Genomic DNA, 24,532 nt, shown 5'->3' with positions numbered 1-24,532 from the left:
ACAAAATAGTAAAGAAGGAAACTTCCTCAGCCTGATAAAGATCATCCGTGAAAAACCCATTGCTAAAATCATACTTACTGGTAAAAGACTGAAAACTTTTTCCCTAAGATCAGAAACAAAGACAAAGATGTCTGTTCTCATCACTTCTTTATAACATTGTACTGGAGGTTCTGGCCAAGCAATTACGCAAAAACAAGCAAACAAAAAAAAGAACCAAGACAGGAAAAGGGGAAGTGAAACGCCTTCTATTACCGAACCCCAAGTTTGCCCTGCCACTCAAAAGACCAATACTCAAGAGACAAGTTTTGATTGGAAAGTAATTTGAACTTTATTCAGGAAGCCAGCCACCTGGGGAGAAGGCAGACGCTTGTCCAAAAACCAGCTCCAGGGTTTCTGCCTGGCCCAGGAGGTTTTAAAGGGATTTGGGGTAATTGGCAAAGGGAATGCAGTGGCCTGCGACATGTCCTGATCATGTGCAGCCTCCGTGATGCCAGCTACAAACGTTATCTCAGGGCTCAGGGGTTGTGCCAAGGGGTCCAGTTCCTGTTTTGTGATGTGCAGGAGTGCTCTGATCTTTCCTCAAAGGAGGGCAAGGTCTACAGATACACAAAGGGAGGTTAGTGAAATTATTTGTGTGACCTAAAACAGCAAAGCATTTTGGTAAAAATTTGCTAGGCTAATCAGAAAGCTGAGGTGGCTTCAGACCGGCTTGCTGGCCTCTGCAGCCTGGGAACCTTCCAGTCTTTCGCTCCCCAAGTCCTGTGGTCTGTCTGCCGTGGATCCAGGGACTTAGGTCAGCACCTAAGGAGTGCGTTAGCCTGAAGCAAGTTAATCCTCGAGACCAGTTGGAATGCAATTAACACTTCTATTTGCAGATGACATGATTTTGTACAGAGCAAACCCTAACGAATCCACCAAAAATCTATTAAAGCTGATAAATTATTTCAAGGAGCAAGATACAAGATTACTATATGAAAACCAATTGAATTTCTATACATTAGCAATAAACAGTCTGAAAATTAAGAAACCAATTTCATGTATAGCAGCATCAGAAAGAAAAAAATGGGAATAAATTTAACTGAGGAAGCACAAGACTTGCAGACTGTGACAACAATGCATTCTTGAACAAATAGCAAAGAGGATCTAAGGAATGAAAAGACATGCGGTGTTTATATATTGGAAGACATGATATTGTTAAGATGACAACAATGTGCGAATTAGATTCTGTAGATTCAATGCGATCTGTACAAGAATCCAACTGCCTTTTGTGCAGAAACGGACAAGCTGTTCCTAAAATTCATATAGAAGTGCCAAACGATTCTGAAATGGTTGGTGTCCATCTACAAGAGAAGGGGAAAATAAATCTTGGCATTTTTATACAATGGGATAGTACACGGAAATAAAAAAAAGCTACTTCAACACTCAGCAACATAGTTGACTGTCACACACGTAAGGCTGAGCCAAAGAAGCCAGACACAAAAAAGCTCAAATATAAGTATACTAAGTTCTATTGGCATGAAATTCACAAACAGGCAAAACTGTGATGTCAGATGTCAGAAGATGGGTTACCATTAGGGAGTGGTATTGACTGGTAGGGGGAATGAAGCAGCGTGCTGATGTGTTGGTAGTGGTGATTGATTTGGGTGGTAGTTATCTGGTTGTCTACATATTAAAAATTCATTGAGGGGCGCCTGGGTGGTTCAGTCGGTTAAGCGCCTGACCCTCGATTTCTGCTCAGGTCATGATCTCACGGTTGGTGAGTTGGAGCCCCACTTCGGGCTCTATGCCGACGGCTCTGAGCCGGCTTGGGATTCTCTCTTTCTCCCTCTCTCTCTGCCCTTCCCCACTTGTACTTTCTCTCTCTCAAAATAAATAAGTAAACTTAAAAAAAATAATAATTGAACTATACCCTTAATATTAGAGACCTTGTGCACCTTCCTGTAAGTGTTAGATCTTAAAATAAGAAAGTTTAAATCCCTTCACTTTGTGTGACACCTGGTTGGCTCAGTTGGTGGAGCATGTGACTCTTGATCTCAAGGTTTTGAGTTCGAGCCCCGCCTTGGGTGCAAGAGAATACCTAAAAATAAATCCTTTAAATCCCTTCACTCTGCCATACGTGTATGACGCTCTTTGTCTCATCCCAGTTTCTCTATTGTGTTAGTTAATCTCACCATCTATACAGAGTTTTGATAAAGATCGTAGCTATGGTGCTTTTTTAAAATGTGGATTCTTTAGCCCCATTCTAGATCTCCTGGATTGAAATCTGTAAGGGAGAGACTTGGGACAATGCATTTTTAGCAGAGAAGCTGGAGAGGCACTGCAATAGGGAAACACGAGGGAGTCTGCACCACACTGAAGGCCTGGGTCCACCCCATCCCCCACCCCGTCTCTAATCAGTTCCTCTGTAGCATTTTCAAACCAAGGCCAGGCAGAAAAATTGAGAGACATTGTGTATTGTTTCTGCCTTGATGTGGGGGGAAGCAGAAGACTGACTGTCTGTCCTCTAAGCCTTGGCAGGACATGCCTTTTGCTGCTGTCGGATGTGTTTTTGTTCGGGTTCAAAGTTCCATCCCGTTTTGCTCCCTTGCAATATAAAGGAATTCAAGTGATTTGCTGAATTCTTTTTTTCCTCCCTAATCATCCTGGTTGAGCTGGAGTATTCAGAGTTTCACAGGTTTTTGTTTGTTTTGATTTTGGGTTTTGAAGTTGGAGTAAAGGAGTCTTCCTTTTATGTTTTTCTTTTCCTTTTTAAAAAAAAATTTTTTTAAATGTTTATTTTTGAGAGAGAGATTGACAGCATGAGTGGGGAAAAGGCAGAGAGAGAGGGAGACGCAGAATCCAAAGTAGGCTCCAGGCTCTGAGCTGTTGGTACAGAGCCTGACAAGGGGCTCGAACTCACAAACCTTAAGATCATGAACTGAGCCAAAGTGGGATGCTTAACCCACTGAGCCACCCAGGTGCCCCTAGCTTTGTGCTTTTCTTAATTACAGTATCTAAGGCTTCCATATGCAAATCTTTACTTGGACAGCATTTTATGTTCCATCATTATCTGTAGGACAGAATTTAGCTGTGAATCGAGTCCCTTGTGCAGTCCCTGACGTGAAGAAAGCTGGTCAGTAATGTTGCCACCTCCTACTTTCTAATATTTTTCGAAATCAGTAAAAGAAGCTCGTGGTGGGGGTGTTGAATAGGTGTGTAGGAAAGTGAATGGGGGTGGGGGTGAGATTATAATGCCTCTATCTTTATTTTTTATTATTATTTTTTTTAATGTTTATTTATTTTTGAGAGAGAGAGAGAGTGAGTGGGTAGGGGGCAAAGAAAGAGGGAGACACAGGATCTGAAGCAGGTTTCAGGCTCCCAGCTGTCAACACAGAGCTGGACGCGGGGCTCGAACTCACGAACCGTGAGATCATGACCTGAGCCAAAGTCAGATGCTTAACCAACTGAGCCACCCAGGCGCCCCAATGCCTCTATCTTTAGTAAACACAAGTGTAAGCATTGTATACGTTTTAGTTAGTAGGGTGTTTGCATAACAATGTTCTCGAGTGTGGACCCTGCCACCAAAACCCAAAATAATGGGCTGGAAATTGATTTTCATTTAAAATGAGTTATGTCTTCTTATGGAGCTCCATAAAGGGCGATCCCAAATTATCCTGGATCTGCTTGCCAGTGTTCATGATCCTTCACCTAATAGAGTTAGGATCACCTCACTGTTGAAAAACACTTTGTTTCATTCAAAAAATGTTCTGCTTCAGGATAGACAAGTTAGAAAAAGGCACCCCTCCTTCTGGCTGTTGAAGCCTAGAGTTAGGAGGCTTGGCTTGGCACACAGAACCCCAGCAGGGTTTCAGCCTTTTCTTGGGCCGTCTGTGGTGTGTGGCCTTGTACAGGGCCCAGCTGTGTGTGGAGCCAGTGAAACAATGACAGTATTGCATGCATTCCCAGAAACTCTCTCTCTCTCTCTCTTTCTCTCTCTTTTTTTTTTTTTTTTAATTTTTTGAAGTTTATTTTTGAGAGAGAGAGAAACAGACAGACAGACAGAGTGCGAGCGGGGTAGGGGCACAGAAAAGAGGGAGACACAGAATCCAAAGCAGGCTCCAGGCTCTGAGCTGTCAGCACAGAGCCTGACACGAGGCTCGAACCCACGAACTGTGAGATCATGACCTGAGCCGAAGTTGGACCCTCAACCTACTGAGCCACCCAGGGGCCCCTCCCAGAACCTCTCTTTATCCACATATTGATTCTGCTAGGGCAGTGGACAAGGATTGAAGTATAGGGACTCATTTATTGTGAGACTGATGGGGCAGAGACCTTTACCCTGTTACGCAGGAAGAGAACCTTCTCAGTCTCTTTTGGAGTTGTCCCTCTTTTCTGATTGTGGACACGTTGGCCCTGAGAACTGCGGAAACTCTGGGCACCTACAACTCCATCTAAACCTCTGCACTAGGAGAGCTGACTGAACTCCAGCATGGCTTCCAGCAGTCCCAGGCCCTGGGATGATCTGGCCCTGCTTCAGTTCCTGTCTGGAAAAGCTCACAGCTGCCAAGAGAGTTACTGTTTGTTCCAGCCAACACCTGATCAAATGCCCTTGACCTCCCTTTCTTAGAGCATTAAAAAAACAAAACAAAACAAAACAAAACAAAACAAAACAAACAACTTCCAGTTGTAAATTCTTCCTCTGTCCCTTTGAGATGTGCATGTATCTCCTACAACCCCCAGAGTGCCTTTTCCAAAAACTTGAAAGCCATTTCTTTGAAATGTAATAATCCAGTTAATAGGACCTCTGTCTTCCAGGCTCTGTGGGAAGTAGAAGCCTAGCTTGGATAAATTCCAGTTCACAGACACAGATGACTGAATCACGTTGACACTAACCAATATTCTTGCCCACTTTTTGTAACTTTTCACTTCTCCGGCTCTGATCAACATCCCCCTGCTCCTCCGCCCTCCTCCCTCATTCTGTGATTGAACCACAGTGAGTTGGTTTCTTGGTGAGTTACAGATGGAGACCACCCCAAGTGGAGTTTTAAACCAAAGGAAACTTTATTTGCAGGAACTGAGATCATGGGGAATAACTTTGAAAGCCATGACTCCCTGAGCAGGGATGGATGGGTTCCTTTAATTTACAGTTTAGGATGAATATTCAGAAAGGGGAGCTTTGTCATCGCTTGGAAAGGTGGGCTGATGGTTGCTCGGGCATCCTTAGAAAATGTGCCTATACATGCATCCTCTGTTAATGAAGCTCGTGCTCCTCCTAGGGCAGAGAATTTAATGTTCTAGCGAAGCAAGGTAACTGTCAGACAAAGGGAAGGGGCTATGGGCACACTCTGAGAGTTGGTATAAACTGGATGGGGTCTTGGGCTCCTTATCTACAGTTAGGAATGGAGGGCCCTGCTTACTTCTGAAAAGCACTTCGAGTTTTACCATTGATTTACTGTCTCTGATATGGGTGGGCTATTTCCTGGCCTCGTAGAGCCCGTTTTTGCATTCCCTTTGTTCCCTTAAAATCCTAACTAGCGAGGTTTTTGCATTTCTTTGTAGTTCTGATACCTCCTAGGAAGTTCCACAAGTAGTGTTCTAGGGCTCGTAGAGTGGGTGAGGCACAGATCTTGGAAAATAGCTGGCGGCCTAAGATGATTTGTCAAGGGTTACAACATCTATGTCTGGTCTTTCTTTTCCTGGGGGCCACTAACTCTTTCTGCTTACAGTTCTCTTTTCAAAAGGTTCAGTCACCTCTGCACAAATCAGAATTGAAGTCAGCTCTTTTCCCCCCGACCACGATGGTTACTGAATAACATTTGTCTTTACTCGCTTTAACCAGTGTGTGGTTTTATCTTTGATAGTTCTTTAACTGGCCCTTATCCGGTTCTTTCTATGAAAGTAATATAACTTGCTGTAACTTAATATTCTAGCACTCATATTTTTCCATGTTGCTATCTAGTTTCCATAAATATAGTACTTCTTGTTTTTTTGAAAAGTTTTATTTATTTAAGTAATCTCCACACCCGACGCGGTGCTGGAATTCACAACCTGGAGATCAAGAGTTGCATTCTCTTCTGACTCAGCTGGGCAGGCGCCGCCTATAAATATAATACTTAATCACTGCACAGTATGGGTTATGTGCTATAAATTTCTTAACCAAAAACCCAATGGATTTTTTATTATAAAAGGACTATGTGGGGGCGCCTGGGTGGCGCAGTCGGTTAAAGCGTCCGACTTCAGCCAGGTCACCATCTCGCGGTCCGGGAGTTCGAGCCCCGCGTCAGGCTCTGGGGCTGATGGCTCAGAGCCTGGAGCCTGTTTCCGATTCTGTGTCTCCCTCTCTCTCTGCCCCTCCCCCGTTCATGCTCTGTCTCTCTCTGTCCCCAAAATAAATAAACGTTGAAAAAAAAAATTAAAAAAAAAAGGACTATGTGTTCATCATGGAAAATGAAAAAACTATAAACAAAATATAAATATATTTATAAAATATAAATATAAACAAAATATAAATCTCCTCTCCAGTAATCCTACTACCCTGTTTTGCCTCTTTCTAATCCATTTTCTAACTTTTGCTGTTAACATTTATGTCTTTATGGCCTATATATTCTCTGAATATATGTCTTTACGGCCTATATATTCTCTGAATATATCCATATGATTAAGCATAATATTAAAAGCAAAAGTGGGATCTTTTTAAACAGATGTGTTTTCTACTTAGTTATTTCCTGATGTTATTAAATATTGTTCATAAATGCAATTTATTTTATTTTATTTTCAGAAATGTAATTAAAAAATGACACAACATTGCATTTTTGGTACATTGGATGTGCGAACATTTATTTCACAACTTCTTGGTGGACTTTCCTGCCCTTTCTCCACCACCAGTATTTCCCTATTACAAACAATATTGAAATAGTCCTATAAGCAAATCTTTGTGCTCATCCTTAATTAGTTCCTTTGGATAAATTCTGAAGGGAGCATTTAACTCCACTGAAGATCAGCTCCTTTTTCTTTTGGCTTCTTTAACACCACAATTTCCCTTTCCTCTCTTGTCACAGCTCTGCTTCCCATGTAGGATCTTCTTATGAAGATTTAGATCGTCTAAATCCTATTAGATTTTGACTGGGCATGTGTTTTTTTTCTCCCATTCTTCCTCAGCAAGCTCATTCATTCCATGGTTTCCATAACCCTTCCTGTGCTGATGGCTTTCCATCTGTAACTTCAGTCTAGATATGTCCTCTGAGCTGTAGTTCCTAAAGATCTATTTCATATGTCTCCACTTGGATATCTCACAGCACATAACAAACATAGCCAAGGGGGGCCTGAGCGGCTCAGTCTGTTGAGTGTCTGACTCTTGATTTTGGCTTGAATCACGATCCCAGAGTCTGGAATCAAGTCCCGTGTCAGGCTTCATGCTGAGGACGGAGCCTGCTTATGATTCTCTTTCTCTCTTCCTTTGCCTCTCTCCCCTGCTCAAGCGCTCTCTGCTTCTAAAACAAACAAGCAAACAAAAACAAAACAAAACAAAAAAAACCTCAACATAGCCAAAATGGACATAATGATTTTTACCTCCCAAATCCTTATTCTCCAGTGATTCCTATTTTGGTGAGCAGCACCAGCATCCACCCAATGGTTCAAGCCGAAAACCTGGTGATCTTGTCTTCTCTATTACATGGCACATTTTGCCAAGTCATGTTGACTCTATTTCTCACCTTTAAGCTTTAGAATTCATTTACTTCTCTTCATCCTCACGGTGGGCTCGAGACCAGACTGTCATCAGTCTGTATCAGTTCCATAAGTGCCTCTTTGCCTCCAGTCTTCTCTTCGACTCATTTTTCACATTGCTGCCTAAGAAAATTTGCTAACATGCAAGTGTGGTCATGTCAGTCTGAAATTTAAACTCTTCAAATGTCTCTCCATTGCCTTTGGGATTGAGTCCATGCTCTTTATCATGGCTGGCCAGGACTTTTTAAAAGAATAACTGGTCCTGCCTGTTTCTCCAGCCTCATTTCTTGACACTCTACACTCTGCTAAAAGCCTTGGCTGTCTTCTCAGTTCAGCCAGTAAGCCATTGTTCTACAGGCCATATGCACGTTTCTAATTGGCTCTGCCTGTCCCATTCATTGCACTACCACATCACAGAGTCCATCTGGAGCAGTGCCTGACATAATAGACATTTTAAAACACATGTGTTGAGTCAATAAATGTATAAATATTGGGTGAGAGGATGTTAATGCAAATATTTTCTAGAAGCTGGATATATGCTAATTGAGAAGAGGTATAGTTAAGTCTGTAGTCTAATGTCTAAGTCTAGAGTAATTGAGAACAATGGTCAATTTCCTGCTTCAGCACCTTGGGTCAATTTCCATACCTCTTGGGGCACCTGGATGGCTCAGTCAGTCAGTTAAGCATGGGACTTGGGCTCAGGTCATGATCTCATGGTTTGTGAGTTCGAGCCCCGCGTCGGGCTCTGTGCTGGCATCTCAGAGCCTGGAGCCTGCTTAGGATTCTGTGTCTCCCTCTCTCTCTGCCTCTCCCCCATTTGTGCTCTGTATCTCTCTCTCTCTCTCAAAATTAAGAAAACATTAAAAAAAAAATTCCATACCTCCCTAACCCTGTTTCCTCATCTTTGAAATGAAGATATAGTATCTACCTCAAATAGATAGTGTGAGGTTTAAGCAAGACAACTAAGGTAAAATGTTTAGTACTGCAAGGGAGGAAAACTTTTCCTTTCTTCCCTTTAAGTCTTTATTTGCTCTAATTAAATTGACATAAAACAGGTTAAAAGGAGAAATACTTAATTACATACTTACAGGTGCCCCACTAACACATGAGAGGCTCTTTGACAGGCAACTGAGGTTCATATGCCATCCTGAGCTACAGAGAAGAGGATAGAAGTCCGGCATTTCACACAGGAGAAAGATCATTCATAGGGAGATGGGAAGAGCCAATATTTGGTAAACAAATGTATGCCATGCCATGAGGAGGAGTCTTATGTTAAAAAAAAAAAAAGGTTAATTTTGGTAATAGCGCTCTTCCTGGTATAGGCTTTCTATCTAAAATTTTAGAGCAGTTAAAGGGAAGGTAAAAAGTTCTTTCTGAGTCTGTTGGGCCTTGATTGTCTTTAGCTCCAAATAATCTTCATGCCAAAGTGGCACATTCTGGGGTGGACTGCTCTGAATCCCATCAGTACAATATCTGGCATACAAGTGTTTAATAAATGTAATCCAACAATAATGACAATGGAGATTATGATACATTGCCTCCAGATGGGTGTTCCCTTTTGCATGCCAACCTATTACACGATTTAGCTGTTTCAATAAGCCTTCCCAGTTCCTATTAACAATTAAAAATAATCCCTCTTATTGCCTGCAATAAGAAAGGCAAACATTTTGCATTTCTGTGATTATCAACAGTATACCTATTATTAGACATTCATGGTATTTATACATTTTGGCTTTCTTAAGAAAAGAAATGCTTCAGGGGAGCCTGCCTGGCTCACTTTGGGGAGCATGTAACTCTTGATCTTCGTATTGTGAGTTTGAGCCCCATGTAGGGTATAGAGATTACTAAAAAAAAAAAAATAATAATAAATTAAAAAAAAAAGGCTGGGTCACCCGGGTGGCTCAGTCCATTAAGCTCCCACTCTTGATCTCACATTTCATGACATCGAGCCCTGCATCGGGCTCTGTGCTGAGAGCACAAAGTCTGCTTGAGATTCGCTTTCCCTCTCTTTGCCCCTCCCCTGCTTGCATGCGCGCGCGCACACACACACACAGACACACACACAGAGTGTCTCTCTCTCTCTCTCTCTCTCAAAATAAATAAATAAACTTTAAAGAAATAAATTTTTTAAAAAGGGTAAAAAATGCTTCAATGACATCTTCGTGAACATAACTTTTTTTTCTTCCTAAAAGTTTCCTTCAGATAGATTTCCAAGAGTAGTGTTATGGTAACACATTTACATTTTCAGAAGTTTTGATATGTATCGCCAGGTTGCTTTCTGTAAAGTACAGACAAGTTCTAATTTTATGATCCCTCCCTAAATCCTGATTCTTCCACTTGTTTTTCATTAAAAATGAAAACACAATTATACTTTTCTGTATATCCTTTATGTATACGGCACGGTGATCACTTTGGCCAGCAACTTGTTTCTAGATGACTCTTATCATTTCTAGACAGCCATTTGTCATCCTTTCTCATAGTGATATTAGAGACTTACTGAGGTCATGTGTGAAATGTGTTAAAAATAAAATGTACTACCTGGTTAAATATGATATTCTTTTCATAGTCAAAACTGAGGTGGTTTTTTTTTCACCAAGTACTAGGGGAGGTAAGTCACTGATTTCTCCAGAATGCAGTTACTTAATAGAGCAGCAAAATCAAAGAATAATATCTCTATAGTATAGCATATATACTATAGAAGAATGTTCCTTTATTTTTTTTTCCAGCTATATCAAGGACTTTGGTTTAGGTTTAACTTTGACTTTTGGTTAGGGTTGCATCTGTTGGCAAGTAACAGAAGACTGGAGGTAGGTGGTGTGGAATTGGTGTGGCAGCTCCAGAATGTCATCATTGTCCCAGGTTCCTATCTCTTGGCTGGGGTATAGTTACACGCGGATTTCATTCCCTTGGTCAGCTCATGGCTTCAAGATGGCTGCTCTGATCCCAGACATAAGTCTTCCTCCCGAGCAGGAAGAAGAAAAAAGCACAAATGGCAAAAGGCAAAGGGATATCTGAATCTTTTTTTTTTATCAGAAAAATAAAGCTTTCTTGAAAGCTATATTGAACAATCTTTTGTTTACATTCCATTGGCCACAGTAACTGTATAACTATCCCAGTTGCAAGAGGAATCTGGGGAGGAAAATAGTTTTAGTTGGACACATTTCCACCCTGAACAACATAGGGGCTGTGAGAGAAAAGCGGAGGGAATGGATATTAACTAGGCAAATTGGCAGTATCGGCCATCGATGTAAATATGTATATAATTTTTCATTAGTAATATGAAAAATACCACGTGTTATTTCCCTTAAACCCAAATTGAACTTACCAAATACTCTGTGATTAAACTTCTGTTTCACATTAGACCAAAGCAAACTAGAAAAAACAAGTGTAACTGGACTTCTCAAACCTGTCATTTCTCTTGTTCTTCAGGTTCTTTCCACCTGCCTCCCTCAACACTGCACATAGTATCACTCAGGAATTTGACCTCTGCAGACAGTAGTAGTGCCTGACAAAGAAAACCCCATCAAAGTGCTGCATTTAATCCTGAAAGCATTCCTGTGACATATTTCATAAGCCAGAGAAAGAAACAAAGCATTCTACGGTATGGAGTCCTATTTTTTTCTAGTCCAAGGAGGAAGGATTGCTTCCTCATTTCGCCTTTGCCATGGCTGACATTATCAGCCAACTAGTTAATCCATTGGCTAACATTTTAGATCTGGAAGTCCCTGGCTGCTTCATTCATTAAAACTTTCCTACTGTGATTTTAGGAATTTAAAACATATATACTCTATATATTAGATCCTGGTTCTACACATTTAAGTCTAATGGAGGGTCAGCGATGGTAGTAAATCTCTTCTGGGGAATCGTATTTCTTCCATAGACTAAGTAAATATAAATATAAATAAAACTTATAATTACTCTCTGGAACCTAAAAAAAATAAACACTTGGGGGGTGCCTGGGTGGCTCAGTCGGTTGGGCATCCGACTTTGGCTCAGGTCATGATCTCACAGTTCGTGGGTTCAAGCCCCGCATCAGGCTCTGTGCTGACCGCTTGCTCAGAGCCTGGAGCCTGCTTCAGATTCTGTGTCTCCTTCTCTCTCTGCCCCTCCCCTGCTCACGCTTTGTCTTACTCTGTCAAAAATAAAATAAAAATGTAAAAAAATAAAAATTAAAAAAAAAAAACAAACTTGGAGAGCAATTACCCTTGAAAGATGCAGAACAGTTTAAAAAAAAAAAATTTTTTTTTTAACATTTATTTATTTTTGAGACAGAGAGAGAGAGAGCATGAACAGGGGAGGGTCAGAGAAAGAGGGAGACACAGAATCTGAAACAGGCTCCAGGCTCTGAGCTGTCAGCACAGAGGCCGATGCGGGGCTCGAACCCACGGACCGCGAGATCATGACCTGAGCCAAAGTCGGACGCTTAACCGACTGAGCCACCCAGGCGCCCCCAGAACAGTTTTTAAAAAATATTTTTGCCTTTCAAAAACTAACAGAGGATACAGTTTTGTTTAACACATATGAGGAAGTCTTACAAGTTTTCTAACTAAGGGTTTAATTTTCTCTTCATGTCCAGGAAAATACCACTAGATCTAAGAAATAATTTAAACATGAAGGCAATGAGAATTTGGTATGTTTTAGGGCTTCAAAAGCAAAATCCAATCATATGGCATAGGATTTTGTGCACATAAAAGGTGGTATAGAATACTGGTTAAGGAAGTGTACTACTGAGCCATACTGCCAGAATTATTAGCTGTGTGACCACGGGCTAATTACTGAGCTTCTCTGTGTGCCTCAGTCTTTGTAGGTTAAATGGGGACAATATTAGTATGTACTTCAAAGGATGAGTGTGAGAAATAAATGAGTTAATTTCCACAAAGAAGTTAGTAGAATGAGTACCTGGGCATTTGTTAGCAGTCAAAAACATCAGCCATTATTTTAGCCATTAGGAACTCCTCTTTTCCAGTGCTAGGACTCTTCTCTTGTAAGCAACCTCCAAAATCCAGTTGTGGCAATCTTCTCTTAATATAGTTCCACCCTTGGGTCGCCTGGCTGGCTGAGTCAGAAGAGGCTGTGACTCCTGATCTCTGGGTCATGAGTTCAAGCCCCACATTGGGTGTATGAGATTACTTAAAAAAAAAAAAAAAAAGGTTCCATTCCCCTTTGAACATGTACTAAAAATGCAATGGAAACTCTTAGCATGTTTCCTTCTGCTTGTAACTTAACAAAATAATAATCAGAGCAAGCATATGCAACAACAAAAACCAAAGCAATAATCCTTTTATTCTCTACAAAACTATGTATGTATGTATGTATGTATGTATGTATGTATTTCTAAATATTTACTTACTTTGGGGAGACCGCAAGTGGGGGATGGACAGAGAGAGGGGAACAGAGGATCCAAAGCAGGCTCTGTGCTGACAGCACAGAGCCCAATGTGGGGCTCGCACCCAGGAACCATGAGATCATGACCTGAGCCCAAGTTAGACAGACGCTCAACTGACTGTGCCACCCAGGGGCCCCTTTACAAAACTTTTTAGACCAAAGCCTCAAATATATTTCAAAATGTTTTGGTAGTCATTCACAGCAAAAAGTGATAAAGGCTCACTTTTCAGTTCTTTGCCCATTAATTGCTCATGGATGCCCAAGACACAGACAAGGTAACAAACAAGTTAACCAAGATTTAATGAATCGTGGCCAAAGAAGTAAGTAAATGATTTTTTTTTCTTAAACACCCAAGGCCACATAATGTTGCAAGTAGAGAAAAGAGAATGAAGTCAGAGTGTCCTCACAGAACACTCCTCACATAAGTAGGAGACAGAACTTCTTCAGTGGTTCTCTGAAGGTAGGATCCTTGCCATAGGAAGACAGCTGGGTTTAGCTGTCTGGATGGGGTCACTGGACTCTTTTATAGGGCTGGGTGGGTATAGTTCTGATGCCCACCAGAGTGGCCAGACATTTGGGAGACAAGCCTTTCAAGCACAAATACTCACCCACAAAACTTATAGCTAAAACTCAATACGCCCATGATTCAAACATTCAGAACAAGTTGTTTTGCCTAGCTTTGTACTGGGGCTTACAGCTTCAACAACTGTAGCCTCTGGTAGCAAAGAGAAGAATATCTTCCCAAAGTGGCAATTGTTTGGGATTACCCTGGAGAGTCCCACTTCCGTACAGCTCTAAAGATAGAAATTCAAAGGTTTTATAACTCCATTCATTTAACATTTGCTACGCATAAAAACCGAACTATTCAAAATTCCTGCTCAATTAGGTCTAGTTTGTTAAGGTCCACTAAAAATGGTAAATATTTGGCATGTAACATTTAAGATTTCTGCTAAATGTTACAAATTAAACATAGTAGATGTGACCTTATTTTTTAAGAGCAACTCGAGGCAGAAAAGCCTATCCAATTAAAAAAAATTTGAATCTAGTATGTCTCTATCAACAAGTCTTCTCTGAAGTATTTATTGACCTTGTTGATCACTATTAAATTTGTGAAAGACTGGTATTGTGATTGCTAAGTATTTTTGAGGAGTGAAAAACAATTTGAAATTTACTGGATGAGCTGAAAACAATGCCACAGATCTTGGATGTTTAAGTTTATTTTCCAGAGTTTGTGTATAAAAAGAGGTCTTAAAATTACATAGAATACTGATCCTCAATACATTTCTTAAACATATTTAAACTATGGCATGCATTACTTTTAAGAAATCTACCACGCTTTAAATACTTGAGAGCATATCTTTCTTTCGTGGGAGTGTAATTAGCAAAAGGGCCCTGAAGTGAGTTAGGAGCGGGAAGAGGAAGAAAGGAGGGTGGGGCCGTCATCCTTCTGGGTCTGGGCTAGTTTGCTTGTCCTACATTCTGAAAGAGAAAAGGTCAACGCAGGAAATTTAGTGATTCCTTATTATCTTAAGATGGAAGTCATGGCTCTTGGACTCGTCCAGGATGTGCATGGAGAGCTCAACTTCCTTTTCCCTTGCATCCTCCTAGGTAGCAGTGGGTTTAGGAAGGAGGTGGCGGGGCGCAGGCCCACGGCCCTCGCCCGCGCTCCCTGCATCCGAGTCCAGAGGCCGGGATGTCTTGGTTCACCCAGTATACATTCTGGGAGGGCCCGCGCCATTGCCAGACTGGAGGAGATCTCCGCTGGCGTGTGCAAACGGGATTCTGCGAATGTTGACATTAAAGGAATACGCAAATTCAGCGTCGTAGTCCCCGCAGCTTACCCGCACCTATTTTTATATCTAAGCCAAGGTCACTCTTTAATACCGGGCCACAGCCCTGAGCTGGGGCGTCGCGCCCTGCCTTGTGACGGCGGCCCAGGCGGGCCGAGCGGGCGCCAGGGGCGAGGCGGGGGCCGCGCGGCGCCCCCCGGCTGGCCCGGCCGGCACCTGCCCGGAGGCCGTCTGAAGGCCGGGTCCGGAGGGAGGCAGGGCGGCGTCCCCGGCGCCGAGGAGGGGCCGCGCGGCGCGGGCGGGGGGATTCGCGGTGGGCGCGGGCGCTGCGCGGCAGCAAAGGCTGGAGGCGCTGCGGCGCCAGTGCGTCACGCCGGCGGAGGGCACGGTGGGCTGCGGCCGACCCGCCGACTAGGAGCCGGGCGTCCGGGGCGAGGGGGAGGCGGCCGTACCCGCCCTGGCAGCCGCGAGCGACGCGGCCCGGGACCGGCCGGGGGTCGCCAGCGAGCCGCCGGCTCCATTCATTCCCGCGGCTCCGCCTCCTTTCCCGGGCTCCGGTGGCTCCGGAGGCGCGTCCGAGGTGAGTGCGCTGTCCGTCCCGGGCGGGGGCCGCGGACTGAGGCCGAGGCTGCCGCGCCCGACCCCGCGCCCCGCCGGCTCCGGCCCCGCGCCCCCGCGGGCGGCGACGCGGGCCGCCGGCTGCGGGCCGCCTTGTGGACTCGGCCGCGGCGCAGGCCCACGCCGGCCTCCCGGGCCCCGGGCGCGCGTCCAGCTGCCGGCGGCCGGCCGCGTCCCCCGAGGGGCGTGTGGCGCGTCCCCAGGTGCGCGGGCCTCCGCGTCAGCGCCACCATTTTGTGTGAGGGAATGCCGCCTTCCTCCTTGGCTGGCCTGGGATCGGCTTCGGCTCCCCGGCTGCTGCGTGCCGAGCCCCCTCCCCTCCCACTGCGCCCCACCTGGAGCCTGGCCGCGCTCGCCCGTTGCCCTGGCTCGGTGGAAAGCGGACCTGGTGAGGCGGCGCGCCGAGGCGTTTAGGCTCGGGTTCAGCCACGCAGGTGGCCTCCGGAGATGCTCTGCCCACCTCCCTTGCATTTAACCTCTGGAACAGATCCTGTATAGATTCTCTTTGAGAATGAAGGGCATCGTAATTTTGTTCTAATTCTTAGCCGCCCATTGTGCAGTTTTTCGAGGCCTGTGCCCCAGGAGATCGGTGGGTGAAGCATCGAGCCCTGGGTTGTTTATGCCTCGGGGATCTGGATTGCATTTACTCCTATTATTGTCCTTTGGGAGAAATGATGAAACCTCTGACTCGATTCTGGAAACTGGTGGGGTATCTTAGGTTATTTTAGATTATTAGAGTAGATTCTAAAATAACCACCTGATGCAAGCCCCCTTCCCCCTTGGAGAGATCCTTTGGAAACATCAATTAAAATGCTGAAGTGTGAGGATTTTTGAGGGGGTTGGGGCTGAGCGAGCAGGTTACTCAGAGACTACGGGAAGGAAAAGTTGTAATTGTATTCAGAACTGTTAGGCACTTTGTCATTTTCAAGGTTCCTCAGAATTTGGTAATTTTTGTTTTGATTTATCTTCTGGCAAATGTGCTTGAGTACCTAGTGGATTATACTTGTGCCGTTTGTATTTTATCAGTGCATCACAGACAGGGATTAAAACCTGGCATGGTGGCTGTTGCATAATACACACGTTTGGGCCTCGGAGGGAAATCACCAAAATAGATCTGTACCATGTATTATTATATGCTTGCATTGGCAGATTGATAGCATGTAAGGTGTACCGGATATCTTTGCAAACTATAGCTTGTTTTTCTCCTACAGGAGAAAAGATTTTTCTGGTCTGCGGACCAGACCGAGTTTTCCTGTTGAGGGTGGTGGGGCTTTGGACAGGGAATGAAATAGTGAGAGGAACCTGGGAAACATCTATGTGTGGTGAGACTTACAGTACAAAGATAAAGAGTCTTTGAAGGAAAGCTTGTAGGTGTCATAGTAGCCTCCTCTTTTTGAATTTATGATGAGGATTGGCTTAGGGAATTTAGAAATAGGTTATGACTGGTGATACTAGCCTGCTGCACGAGTGATTATGGTATCCAGAGGTGCTTTACCTGTGGATTTAAGGTTCTGAAAAGTTGCAAATTAGTCTCACCTGAGATTCGTCCAAAATAGTATTAGACTCATTACAAACGGTATCATTTCCTAATAAAGGTATAGTATATGTCAAAGGACTTAACTCTTGAATTGGAGAAAACAAAGTGTTTGATAATTAGATGCTCTTGAGAGTAAAATGTCATTGCCACCCTCCTTATGAAATTACTCTCAACTTTTTTTGAATAGTTGAAGACTTCCATTAATTCTTTATAAACAAGTAATTCCATATCATGGGCCTTTCCTAGCAGAAATGTCATGCCTCTCCTAAATGACGTGTTCCAGGAGGAGAGTTACAGAGGTGACAGGGACCTCGGACATGGAGAGATGAGTCTTGTTTTTTCAGGAAACTTAAGGAAGCACCGATTGTTTTCTAGGGGTTCCAGGTGCCCTGATTGGATGCGTCTTAGGTCCGTGGGGAACGAGATTGTTCCTCCCAGCACGTTCAGCTCTGAGCCAGACACAGTTCCTGCACCTTTAAATTAATTCTGTAAATGCACAGGTTACAGAGGTTCACTGAATTGGTGCTACTGGCCTTATTAACTCCAGTTTGAATTAACGTAGTTGGAGATTTTGAGCATCATGTTACCAATATTTGAGAAATTGAAAAGGAAAAAGGCCTTTCAATATTTTTCTCCATTAGCTTTTATCTAACCTTTTCAAACCCTTACATGTGTTATGTTCAGTAATGTGCCTAAAAATGCAGAGATTTTCTTTTTAAAGGTAATTAGAATTTAAGAAGATTGAGTATTCAGGCAGAGTATTCAGGCAAAAATATTTGTCAAGGGTTCTGTAGAAAGGATTGTAAGTTGACTAGGAAGTGAAACAAAACCATCATGGTTCTTCCCATTTCTAAGATGTTGTGAATCTCAAATGAAAAAGGAATTGCATGGTTATTGTGTTTGAGATGATTTTCTCGTCACACATCATTAGGCTTCTGATCCGTTGTATATTTAACCCTGAAATTAAAGTTCTAAATTTGGCATGCTTCACTGGTAGTAGGGCATTTCACAGTTCTTTACAACAACAACAACAAAATTACTGGAGGTTGAATTTATTAAGAAAAAGGTGTCATGGTTTAAAAATAATCAGGGAAAAGCTGATAATTTACTAAAGATAACCTAAATAATTAGACTCATTCATTCGGTTTCAGGGCTGGTATGAGATCTTATCTGCTTTGTAGGAGGGAACTACTCATTTAGTCCCACCTATTCTTTGTCCAGAAAGTTTGTGACTCCTCACATGTTTTTAAAAATATGTATCATTTTTAGCTACCACCTGCTCCAGTGAGGTGTTAATTTTAGGCTACACCAAAGGGAGTTTTCATTTATTCAACAAAAAACACAGAGTGTCTGTTGTACCTTGAGGGGCACAAGGGGTGCCTGGGTGGTTGGGTTGGTTAAGTGTTTGATCCCAGCGTCTGGCTCTGTGCTGACAACTCAGAGCCTGGAGCCTGCTTCACATTCTGTGTCTCCTTCTCTTTCTGCCCTTCCCCGCTCGTGCTTTGCCTCTCACTCTCTCAAATAAACATGAAAAAAATTAAAAAAAAAAAAAAAAAAAAAGGGACACGAAAACAAGTAGACCTCACCTTCATGGAGTTTATAGTGAAGTATTGTGTATTAAAATGTTAAAGATTTCCTTAAAATCTAACTGCACACAGAGTTTTGCAACTATGAATCGGGAACAAGTCAATTTAATAAATTACATTTTTAATCTTTATTTTTTATTATTTTTATCTTAAAATTTTGTTTAATGCTTATTTATTTTCGAGAGAGAGAGAGACAGAGCATGAGCAGGGGAGGGGCATAGAGCGAGGGAGACACAGAATCCAAAGCGAGCTCCAGGTTCTGAGCTGTCAGCACAGAGCCCGACGCAGGGCTTGAACCCACGAATGCAAGATGGTGACCTGAGCTGAAGTTGGATGCTGAACCGACTGAGCCACCCAGGCGTCCCCAGTAAATTACATTTTTAAAAAAGAAGTGCCAAAAAATAATAAAAGAAGTGCCAGATTGCATGTATGTGTGTGGGGAAACCCCCTGCATTTATGGGTTGTACAGTGGAGAGGGTTCAGCTGCCGAAAGAAACTGAGGAGGGAAGAATACTAAGAAATGGGATTGTCTGGAGTGTTGTCCAGGGACAGGGATGGTGGGGAATGGACTTATAAGCAGTAGAATGGTCAGTTGGGTTTGGTCTGAATCAAGGTCAGGTGAGAATGAAACTAATTCACTGAATTTGGGAGTTGAGAGGTTATTGGAGGCCTTAAGAGGAGTAATAGCAGGGTGGGCTGGGTGGCTCAGTTGGTTGCACGTAGGACTTTTGATTTCAGCTCAGGTCATGATCTCATGGTTGGTGGGATTGAACCTGGTGTTGGGTGTGGGCCGACAGCAAGGAGCCTGCCTGGGATTCTTTCCCTCTCTCTCTCTCTGCCCCTCCCCTGCTCACACTCTCTTTCTCACCCTCAAATAAATAAATAAATAAACTTAAAAAAAACTGTTTAATAGGGGTGCCTGGGTGGCTCCTTCGATTAAGTGTCCGACTTCAGCTCGGGTCGTGATCTCTGTTTCATGGGTTTGGGCCCTGCGTCGGGCTCGGTGCTGAACGCTTGCTCAGAGCCTGGAGCCTGCTTCGGATTCTGTGTCTGCTTCTCTCTCTGCCCCTCCTCCGCTCATGCTTTGTCTCACTCTGTTTCTCAAAAATACATAAATGTAAAAAGAAAAAATTAAAAAAAAGTTTAATTGAAAAAATAGGAACCCCCCTGTATTATTAATTTTATAGTTTAAAATATTTTACACATATGCCAGTACATACTAGTGCTTTCAGGTTTGATAATACCTGAGGACCTCTGATTCTTCACTTACCAGTAGTTATTATCCAGAGGCAGTGTAATAATCTGCAATTCAAGCCAAATAGACGTAGGTTTGAAACCTGGATTTGCTGTTTCTAGCTGCCTTTTAAGATACATGGGCCTCAGTTTCCTTTTCTAAAAGGTGTTATAAGAGAGCCTGTCTTAAAATGTTGGTAGAATTAAATGTGATAATGTATCTAAAGGTGAGCTATTAATATTATCAATGAAATTAGGATAATTTTTAGTACCAATTTCAGTGTTTCTCATCTTTCTCTCTTTTATTATCTTTTTTTACCCTGTGTTCAATACAACACTTTGTTAAGGTATGTTTCAAGGCAACAATTGTCATTTTCAAAATTGTGATCTACCACTTGTCAGTCGGAGATTTTGTACTGCATGGGATAATGTATAAGCCTGTTAAACCTTTTGTAGTTTTTGTGGATGCCAGATGAAGAACGTATCTTTTTTTTTTTCTTCAAGCTTATTTTTTTTTCAGTTATCTCTACACCCAACATGGGGCTCAGACTCATGATTCTGAGATGAAGAGTTGAATGTCTTCAGATTGAACCATCTAGGCATCCCAGAACCTGTCTTCTAATTTTAAATGTGGCCCTGTTTTCTATTAATTATTTATGCTCATGATGGAAAATATAGCTAAATTTACCAAAAAGCAAGCACATGTTTGAAGTCTTGATATTTGGCCTTAGAATATAATGCATATCTAAAACTACTTCAGGGGTGCCTGGGTGGCTCTGTAGGTAAAGTGTCTGACTTTGGCTCAGGTCATGATTTAGCAGTTCCTGAGTTCGAGCCCTGCATTGGACTCTGTGCTGACAGCTTGGAGCCTGGATCCTGCTTTAGATTCTCTGTCTCCCTTTTCTCTCTGCCCCTTCCCTGCTCATGCTCTCTCTCTGTCTCTTTGAAAAGTAAACACTAAAAAAATATTAAAAAAAATAAAAGTACTTGAAATTAATTTTAAGACTGAGATTTATCGATAATATTTTGTAAACCATAAAAAAGAAATTGATGTGATTCTGAATAAGTTTTGTTTGGAGAATACGAACTTTTTATATCTGAGTATCTTCTCAGAATGGCCAAAAAAAAGCATAGTTTTATAAAATGATTTATATGGTTTTACAGTTTCATGTACAAATGACCACTCAGCTGAAGTCTGTGGGCTCTTGGCCCTCCTTTCCAGAACTTTGACACTGGCTTGGATGGAGACAGGGATGTTCTTGTACCTGTACCTGCAGAAGGGCCGAGAGAAGTTTCCCCTGTCCTGTGTTGGAACGTGCCAGCTATAACTAACAGTAGTCTTTGATTAGCTAGTTGGCTGTGTTTTCATGTGGTATAATTCACTTGTGGCTAGCGTTTATTGTTAGCATGGCCCATTCTTTTTACCCTTTAGATACAGGCAAATAACTCGTCTCTTTTCATCTGGGTATTGACTCTTCAGATATTTGAAGGGCAGCATTCTTGGCCTCCCTTCCCCAAGACTTCCCTTCACTAATTTCTCCTCATTGCTGTTCCTTATCCATTGTACCATGGTGTCTGGATCCTTTGCCATCCTGGTGGTTTTCCATTGCAGGCATTCCAGTTTTTCAGTGTGATTTTTCTTAAAATGTGATCATCCGAGTGGAATCAAAAACAGTGGATGCTGTCTGACCCATGAAAAGTGCAGGGATACTTTTCCGTCTGTGGATCTGGATAGTCATAACCTTAGCACCATTCTAAGGTTTTTTTGGCTTTAACTTAAGAAAAACTTGCTCATGGTTCATTTTGAGTCTACTGTCATCTAAATTTCAAGGTCTTACTTGTCTCTGGCCATCAGCAACGAATAACTTAAGAACTATAATGCCACTTAGTGAATTTCATTTTTTCTTTAGCTCTATTGTATGGTAATTAAATAAATATTTAGTAGGCATTTTACTTTGTCAGTTTATATGTTTCCCATTTATTTTTTAACTTTTCAAACAGTTGGCTTTCTTATTTTTGAATTTCTAAAAGATATTTCATAGGATTTATGTTCTCTGAGGCCTGAATTTTTTTTCACTCACCATTAATTTTCTGTGCCCATTGTGAGATGTGGCTGCACTGACTACATGACTTATCCACTATCCTAACAGATTATTCTCAAGATTTTTCTCAGATTATTCTCTTTTACTATTGCAAAGAGAATTGCTCAGAACATTTTCATGCATGCTTCCTGGAACACTTTGCTGTCTCTAGGCTGGTTGTATATTTGTGCAACATAACACATGATACCATATTATTTCTCAAGTATTTGAACCCGTTTACACTCTTACCAGTGTATCTTAAGTGGTCCTGTTGATTCATTACCTGTCCCAACACTTAATATGAATAGATATCTTAAAAAAATACGAATAGATTTCTTAATTTTTGCTCATTTAGTGGGTACAAAATGGTACCACTTTTTTAGTGTTTATTTTTCAAAGAGAGAGAGAGCATGAGCAGGGAAGGGGCAGAGAGAAAGGGAGACAGAGAATCTAAAATGGTACAAAATGGTATTTAATTGTGATCCCAATTTGCGTTTTTCTGATTATGAATAAAGCAGAGACTCTCTTTATATGTGTTTATTAAACAAAACAAAACAAAAAAAAGGTTGGCTTCGTATTGTGTAGTAACCATTTAAAAATGCTGGAGACAGTGCATCTAACATCTGAAGAGAGAATATTGCAAGATTTAAAAAATCTTCCTCCTACAGAGTGACTAAACAATATGTTTGATGTACTCTGTGATATTTGTGTGATCAGATACATCCTGGGTCATACTGGCCTTCTGTCTCGACCTGGGAACCTGGCCCCCAGGTTAAATCCCTTGGAGACCGATTGCGTAGGTTTAGAGTCTGACTACCACTTAATAGCTGTATGATTTGGGGCAACTTACTTAACTTCCCCACACCTGAGGCTCCTAATTGGGAGACTTAAGAGTATCTGCCTTAGAGGGTCTTTTGGAGGAATGAGTGAGCGAAGATGTGTAGAGTGTTAAGCTCACGCCTGGTGAAAGGCAAACACACAATAAATGGTAGTTCTGTCATCATCGGGAAGCACATTTCACTTTTTTTTTTAATTTTTAAATTTTTTAAATTTTTATTTATTTTTTTTAAACGTTTATTTATTTTTGAGACAGAGAGAGACAGAGCATGAACAGGGGAGGGTCAGAGAGAGAGGAAGACACAGAATCCGAAGCAGGCTCTAGGCTCTGAGCTGTCAGCACAGAGCCCGACGCGGGGCTCGAACTCACAGACCGTGAGATCATGACCTGAGCCAAAGTCGGATGCTTAACCGACTGAGCCACCCAGGCGCCCCGCACATTTCACTTTTAAAAAATAATTATAAATGAATTTTTGATGATACTACCCTTTTGTAAATTAAGACATTTTTTCCTATCTTTTTTCTCCAAGTCATCAGGTATAGACACAAGTTATTGGTCAGAAGAGGCAGTAGATAATTTTACCCATCCCACTTTTCATGTGTCGAAAAAGTGGATTTTGCTTCCCTGGGGTTCTGAGGTTGGTAGTACAGATGAAGAAAAATCACATTAACCTGTGGTAAGTATACTAAAAGAAGTATGCGTGAGGTACTTGTCGGAGTTTCTCTACTTGTCTCCTTTAGTTCTATTTATTAATCTATCCTACCTAAAGCTGTGGGAACAACTGTCTGACTTAAATGTCTTTTTCCTGCTCAAGATCCTTAAATTGCCTCCTGCATCCCAAATAAAGTTCAGACTCTTTAGTCTGGTATTCTTAGTCTTTAATGTTCTGTACGGGGTTTATTTTCCTTGTGTTTCTACCACTGCTTCTAATATACCTCAATTCTCTTGGTAAATCCAATGCGCCATTTTCAACATGCTTTCTGGCTTCCACGTAGTATGCTCCGTCTTTTTAGAGGGTTTTCCCCTCTATCACTGTTGAAGGTCCATGGATAGCTTTTCATCTAGCCTCAGAGCCGTACATGTCTCAGCCGTAGCGTTGCTTCCTCCTGGCACCGCTGTGTGATTTGTTTACACAAACTTTTGTTCAGTCGTTCATTTATTCATTTATTTAGTAAACATGGATCGGAGTCAGACAGGAAGGCTCCTACTGTCACTTACCTCTTTTTCTCCTGGGTGTGCTGCCCACGAGAGGCAAGAAAACAATTTACTTCATCTGGGTAAGCAAACCCACCTGAGGTTGCAGGAGGCGTGGGAGAACAGGTGCATGGAGCCATGGATGGAAGTGCAGAGTTGGAGAGGCCTGGAGGGAAAGAGGCGTGGGTAGCCTGTGGTCCCGAATCTGCCGTTTTTCCAAGTTGGTATGCTCCTCTGCCCATAGTGGCAACCGTTAGCTACATTTCTTAGTTGTGTAGTGAAAGTATTAGGGGCTGGGGTGGTGATTGTGGCTTGGCAGCATATTTCATAATTTGTATGCCAGTATTAAACACCAGGTTTGGTTTGGCTGTTGCTTTTTCTTTGGGCTAGGTGTATTTTCTTTGAAGTGAAAACATCAGTCTTCTTTATGGTTTTAAATGAGATAAGCCTCTGTGATACTTTATGTCAAAGATACCTACAACGTTGTGCATTTTGTTGAGACTCCTGTTTTTAACAATTGCTCGTGTCCTTGAGTTTTACTGTGCCAAACTCCTGCTAACTTTAAT

General features: G+C 42.2%; 1 protein-coding gene across 4 annotated transcripts in view; it reads left to right on the top strand.

Moving 5' to 3' along the window:
- Nucleotides 1-24,532, top strand: part of FAM169A (family with sequence similarity 169 member A) — a 97,097-nt gene that overhangs the window by 6,272 nt on the left and 66,293 nt on the right. The window contains exons 1-2 of one of the 4 annotated variants that reach the window (XM_043592038.1): nt 4,900-4,972; nt 11,134-11,305. The gene's annotated coding sequence lies outside the window, so the exon portion shown is untranslated. Of the gene's footprint in view, nt 1-4,899; nt 4,973-11,133; nt 11,306-15,355; nt 15,460-15,719; nt 16,087-24,532 lie in introns of those variants that run through there. The other 3 variants (XM_043592029.1, XM_043592025.1, XM_043592051.1) reach the window with 3 other exon arrangements.

This window comes from Prionailurus bengalensis, chromosome A1, assembly GCF_016509475.1.
Source record: "Prionailurus bengalensis isolate Pbe53 chromosome A1, Fcat_Pben_1.1_paternal_pri, whole genome shotgun sequence".
Classification (NCBI taxonomy): domain Eukaryota; kingdom Metazoa; phylum Chordata; class Mammalia; order Carnivora; family Felidae; genus Prionailurus; species Prionailurus bengalensis.
The sequence above is the reverse complement of the archived record's forward strand: the minus strand, read 5'-3'. Positions and strand labels throughout refer to the sequence as shown.